A 6,543-nucleotide genomic window follows, 5' to 3' on the forward strand; every position below is an offset into this window, starting at 1 on the left:
TAAGGCAGAAGCTGCAATGTCTTTTATGAAGGAATCTCAGAAGTCACACTGCCATTTTTGCAATACCCTCGTGGGTACATGTCAGTCCTGTTGAATATGGGAAAGAATGAAACAAGGACATATGAGAAGCTGAGAATCACTGGAGGCCATCTCAGAAGATGGGCTACCATATCTGCCATCTTCACAGAACGGTTTCATCCTCATGTTCTAATGTGGCTGCTCTAACTCCAGCTATCACATCACAAAAGGTGATTTGTGGCTAGTATGAAGAAAGTAAGGTATGCCTTTCCCTTTAAAGATACTTTAGAAGTTGGATATACCACCCTACTTATATCTCATTGACCAAAACTTAGTCATGTAGCTGGAAAAGAGGCTGGGAAATGTAGTATTTATTTTGGATGCCAGTGTGCTCAACTAAACCAGATATCAGGGAACACAGGGCAGTCTATCAGCAATGTTCCTGTGTATAATTCAAAGGATGGAGTGGGAAGGGGAACATATAGAACATCACTATCTTAGGTTACTGTCCTGGCTAAGGACTTCTGACCCATCTTGTCTGGGAATCGTGTGTGTGTGTGTGGTGCAGGGATAGGGGAGGAGTGCATATAAGTGCTTTACCCTGCAATTAGAGAATCTCAGTGTCCAGAGGAAATAGTCCTTAGAATAACTCAGGAGACAAATGAGCATTAAAAACAGACCAAGTCCTAGAAACCCAGCCAAGAGTGGTCCCAAGAATTAGGATGATCCAGAAAATGAGGAGATCATCACAGGAGACACTGTGAGAGCAACCTTACTCTGCACCCAGACCTGCAGGTTTAAATAAATTCTAGGCAGCCCAATTTATGATCCAAATGCAGAAGCACAGATGGGCAACTCTACCAGCTGTGTTTTTAAAAGATCATATGATTCCTGATCAATGAACCGAAGAGACCAAATGCAAATGTGTTTAGCGCTGAGCTGCAGATTTGCCCAGAGACCTCTTAGAGACCAGAGCCAGGGCTTGAGCAGCCAGCTGGGTGCTGACTCAAGTTGGGGGTAAGCCCAGCATTGGAGCCTGGCTAAGCAGAAGATGAGCCGTCAGCCAGCCAGAGAATTCTAAGGCTTGAGAAGCCCACAAAAAGCTGCCCTGGCAGAAGGAGGGCAAGGCTCTGACTCGGCCAAGTGACCAGAAACAGAGGGCACTGGCATTCTAGAGGAATGCAAAGTCTGGAGCAAGAAGCCTAGAGCTGGGACATCCAAGGGGGCAGCTAGTACTGCCAAGGCTGTGGCCAAGGCTGACTCTTTCCTCACTGCCAAGGCCTGCCTGGACCTTGGATCTTTATCTTGAGGGTGGAAGAGATGGATCAGGGATTTTGTTTCATGGAGGGTGGCTGTGGTCTTCGACCTGCCTGGTGAGTTTCAACTGCCCTGCCTATTTCCCAAGCTGGATACTGTCCTGGGTCCAGAGTCCACTTCCAGATGGAGTGTCAGGACACCCTGAGTAGACAGCATGCTCACTTCCCCTGGGTCACAGCCCATGCTCCTTATTGTACATGGACTGTCCATCATCACCACACTGCTACTGCATAAGGGTCTACCTCCACAGCTCCAGCCTTCCCCACTCTGCCTTGGTCCGAGTACGAAGTTCACTGAGAACTTGGGGGACCTCTACAGGCTGCTGGTCTGAGGACCTTTTCAAGAAAGTCATCTTTAGGTGTGACTGACTGATATCCGGTTCCAAACTTAGGTTGGGGTAGAGAGCTGTCAGAGGCTAAGGGTAACTGGTAGTGGGTGGTGAAGAAGGGTAAAGCATCCCCAAATGGCCTGGAATTGGCTTGGGAAATCTAGGACTGTGCTTCATGGCTCTATTGTACCAATGCTTGCTGAGTTCCTGTTCAATGAGGCAGACACTAGGCTACCCACTAGGGACCCAGAGCAGAGGAAGGCTCACATGACATCACACCAGACCATAAATAAAGCAAAACAGCAGAGGGTGCAATATGCAGTGATAGGCTAAACACAAGACATGGAAACAAAGGAGGAGGGGAGTGTGCTAGTGGAGTGGTAATGGAACGCTTCACTTCACAGAAGAGGTTGATACCTTCCTAAAAGAGCAGGAGTTCCTCAGCCTCCGTGGGGCCAGGTGAGAACAGGCCTCCTGGCAAAGGGAAGAGCGGGCCCCAGAGCTCTTAGCTGAGACGACCAGAGGTAGAGGAAGAGATTTTCCTAGCCTAATGTGTTCATTAGACTCTGAAGGGTCTGGGCCCTTTTGGGTTCAGTGGCCTTGATCTCTTTTCATTAAGCACCTCGGAGGTGTCAGAGAAGGGAGAAAGTGCTCTCTCTCTGCTTATTGGGTTTTCTTTGAACTTTGAATCTTTGGTACCTGGTCATAAAAGTGGGAGAACTATAATTATGAAGAGGAGAAGGGAAGGTTCTTTGATCTTGAAGAACCAGCCCAAGGCCCAGTTCATTATGTGTAGGTCCTTCAGTGCCCCTGGATGGCCCCTTAGGCACGACTGTCCCCAGCAGCCTCTGATGGGGCGGGAGGCAGGCCTGGGAGGTTCGCAGAATGGGGTCGCTAGCCTGCCTGTCCTACTGTCAAGGCCCAGTCCCTCGAGGTGTCTGTGCCTCTCTGGAACCCTTGGGAACCCCCAGCATTGCCAAAGCACCTGACCTGCCTCTTGCAGGTGGCCCTCCAGTGTGAGAATCGTCATCTGGCTCAAGTTGGCACATACTAGTAAGTTTTTTGGTGGTGTACAGGCTTGCTTTTCCTCTGGGAACCAGGGAAATATGATATGCAAATGAATCACGAGGTGACCCAAATCAAACAGCTGCTCTGGAGTTGTTCTACGAAGGCAAAAGGAACTGGAGGCCCCCAGAGGTGTAGTTGGCGCCACCTTCTTTCTGGGTCAGGGTGGGCAAGTAAGAGTGAACCAAAGGTACACTGAGATGTCACCTTGTCTCTAGCCACAGGTGAACCAGGAACCTCATGCAGAGCTGCAAGTGCCCAGCAATCCAGGAACGTCTTTCCCCTGATTGTTGCTCTTCTCACTGGGAAGTGCAAATAGCCTCCTGATAGGCCTGGCCTTTCTCTCATTTTGCCATTTCCAGGCCCAAGGCCTAGCTCAGGTCACATCTTTCTGTTTCAGAAGCCCCTTAATATAAATTCTTGGTCTGGCATCCAAGGCCCTACATCCTAGAGTGCTAATTCACCTCTCAGAAGTCTTCTATGAACTCCTCCTCCAGCCCAGTGTATGCCCATCATTTTTTGTCCTCTGCTCCTAAAGCTTTCTCAGTTTTGACCATTGCATCCTGCCTTTCCCTGGTCCAAAGGCCCCCTTGTTGCTGCTGCCCTCCTGACCAGGCCCAGCTCCAGTGGTGTCTCACCTATCAAGTCTTCCTTTTCACTCTCTGAACCTATAGCCTATGGGATGAAACTTTTTACTAGATTTGTATCTTTAATTATAGGAGTCATCCATGCTTGTAAAAACATTCCCACATTGTAGCAGCATACAAAGTACAGTGTTTATGTCCGACCAACTCTCCTCTCTCTAGAACTCACCCCAGTCAACAGTCGGGCATGCACAATAGGAGATGGGGCCTTTGAGAACCTTCCATCACCACTTGACATGGTGGTGGCAGGGTGGTGGTGGGGAGGAGCAGAGGTGATGGAAGTCTTCAGAGAGTAGTGACTTGTGTTGGCTTTGGAAAAAAATCCTCAAGGTCCGACTATGGGACCCCTTGATTTCTTTAAAAGAACAGAGCCCCAGGGAAGCATTTCTCTTTCACTGGTGGATATTTATTCTGTTCACCCAAGAGCCAGAAACTCAAGTTCAGAGGCAAACAGGCTGTCGGAGAATCCTCTTGACCTAGCACAACCCCCACTACAAGGCCAGACTGAACTGAGCAGGAAATCAGGCAGTTTTAATGGCATGGTTACTTGGTCGGATAGAGAGCTGAGTTTGAACGCTGGCCTTCTTTTCTCCAGCCTGGGCCCTTGCCTGACCCCTGTACATCCAATGGTCTGGCTGGTCAGCCTGGAACCCTCCACCTACCCTGGGCCCTGCTCACAAAGCAGTGGTTCTCCTGACAGTCTGGCTCAGGAGAAGAACCCACCAAAGGGACTATTCAGTCCTCCTTAGAGTAGGAACTAGAGGAAGCAGCAGAGCTGTGCTGGCATCTCCTTCTCCAGGGGTTCCAGCCCATGTTTCCAGGCAGTTTGAGGAACAGCGGGTAGACGTCTTCCCTAAATGACCCTAGGTATCACATTTCCCCTCAACACACTCCAATTCAAATAAATATTTTAAAAAGAGAAGGGACTAGGGCTCACCAAAGTAGGACTGTGCATGTATGCGTGCTAAGTCGCTTCAGTCATGTCCGACTCTTTGTGACCCTATGGACTATAGCCTGCCAGGCTCCTCTGTCCATGGGGTTCTCCAGGCAAGAATACTGGAATGGGTTGCCATTTCTTCCTCCAGAGGATCTTCCCAACCCAGGGATTGAACCTGAGTCTTGTATTTCCTGCATTGGCAGGCAGTTTCTTTACCACTGAGCCACCTGGGAAACCCTAAGGTGTGACTGCTGCTGCTGCTGCTAAGTCGCTTCAGTCGTGTCTGACTCTGTGCGACCCAATAGACAGAAGCCCACCAGGCTCCCCTGTCCCTGGGATTCTCCAGGCAAGAACACTGGAGTGGGTTGCCATTTCCTTCTCCAATGCATGAAAGTGAAAAGTGAAAGTGCAGTCGCTCAGTCGTGTCTGACTCTTAGCAACCCCAAGGACTGTAGCCCACCAGGCTCCTCCATCCATGGGATTTTCCAGGCAAGAGTACTGGAGTGTGACTACCTAACTTCAATTTAAGGATGTCAGGGAAAGCTCCAAGGTATTGGCATATAAACTGACACTTGGAAAATAGGCAGGAGGTGGTCAGGTGAAGGTGAGAAGAGTATTCCATACAGAAGGAACACTACTAGCCAAGGCCTACCAGTGAGAGGGAGCATGACTTTCGAGAAACTAGAAATTCACTGTGGCTGAGCCTAGTGTGTGAGAGGGATGTGGTTGGAGAAGTCAACTGCTTGGGTGTGCAAACTGCTTGGGTGTGCTTAGGGTTTTGTCCCAGTGGCCACAGGAAGTCAAGGAAGGGTTTTAAGAAGATAAGTGACATTTTAGGCCGATGACTCATGGACCATGAGCTAGAGGTAATAAGTTTGGAGGAAATGAATGCCTTTGGGTGAGCAATAATAGTAGCCTAGACTAGGGCAGGCACAGGGGAACATGAGAGGAAGTAGAATTCAACACAGCATGTGGGGGTGAGGGAGAGGAAGGAATCTGGAGCTCCCCACACACATGTAAGGATTGATGGCCAGTGGCCAGTGATAAGCTCCATTCAGGCCATCTAGCCTGCTGACATCAGTGCAAACCTGATTGGGCCCCCAAATCTTGATTTGGGCATATCGTGTACACACAGAGGCTTGTAGACACCATAATCCTGAGGAAGATACCCCATGTCCACAGGTGAGCACTCCCAGCCAACCCAGTGCTCACCTGACCTATAAGCTAGATATCCCCATCAATCAGCAACACTCAGAAATCTTTCTTTGAATAAAGAACGAGATAGTTCATAAACAACTCCATTTCTCCCCCTTCTTCAACCTAAACTGCTGGCACAGTGTCTCTGGCAGTAAAACTCTTCAATTTTGCACTCAGTCTTTGGCCTCTAGTCTTAACTAGACTTAACCAGAGGCTTTCACCAACCATAGGGACCTGAAGAGGCTTCAACAAAGTTGGATATACCTTATATGTTCTTTGCACAGTTCTGATATTCTGCACTCTGTGGTCTGTCTTTAAGTTCTTCTGGGCACTTGGAGAGCAGCCCAATAGGGGCTGATAGTATACCTGAGGCCATGAAACTGGGCAGCATTGACCTGCAGGGAATAGTGGAAGAATATAAGTAGGAATCCCAAACCATTGGTTATAGTCTGCAGCTTCCCAGGTGACCCTTCCTCTTTGGGTCTGTCCCTCCAGTCCCCAGGTCTTTGCACATGCTATTCCCTCTGCCTGAAATATGCTTCCTTTCCCCTTTGTCTGTTTGATTCATCCTTCAGGTCTCTGCTTTCTCAGGGAAGACCTCACTGATTTCTCGATCCAGGTCATATTCTTTAGTTAAATATTTCCCTGGAGTCATGTTTTATTGCCTCTTTCATGAGGGGTTTTTGTTTATTTGGTTGTTTGCTACCATCTGCCTCCCCCAGCAGACTGTGCCTTCCAAGAGAGAGGCTCTGTCTTACTCATTGTTGTATCCCCAGCCCCTGGCGAGGGACCTGTCCAGTGGTAGGCATGAATGCATGAAGGAAGAGATGGATAGATTTCACTTGGCAAAAGAAAAGCTGAATTGGGTGAGACCCTTCCTAGCACTGACAATCTTCTAGGCCTCTATCATTTCATCTCTGAAACAGGAAGACCGTTCCCTGCTTGCTGCTTTACTTCTGTGTCTAAAATGACTCCAGATAGCCTGATAAAGTTTGGGATGCTTTAAAAACAACTAGGATAAAGGTTCCCATTTGGCT

Source organism: Bos javanicus, chromosome 7 (assembly GCF_032452875.1).
Source record: "Bos javanicus breed banteng chromosome 7, ARS-OSU_banteng_1.0, whole genome shotgun sequence".
In the NCBI taxonomy this organism is placed as follows: Eukaryota; Metazoa; Chordata; class Mammalia; order Artiodactyla; family Bovidae; genus Bos; species Bos javanicus.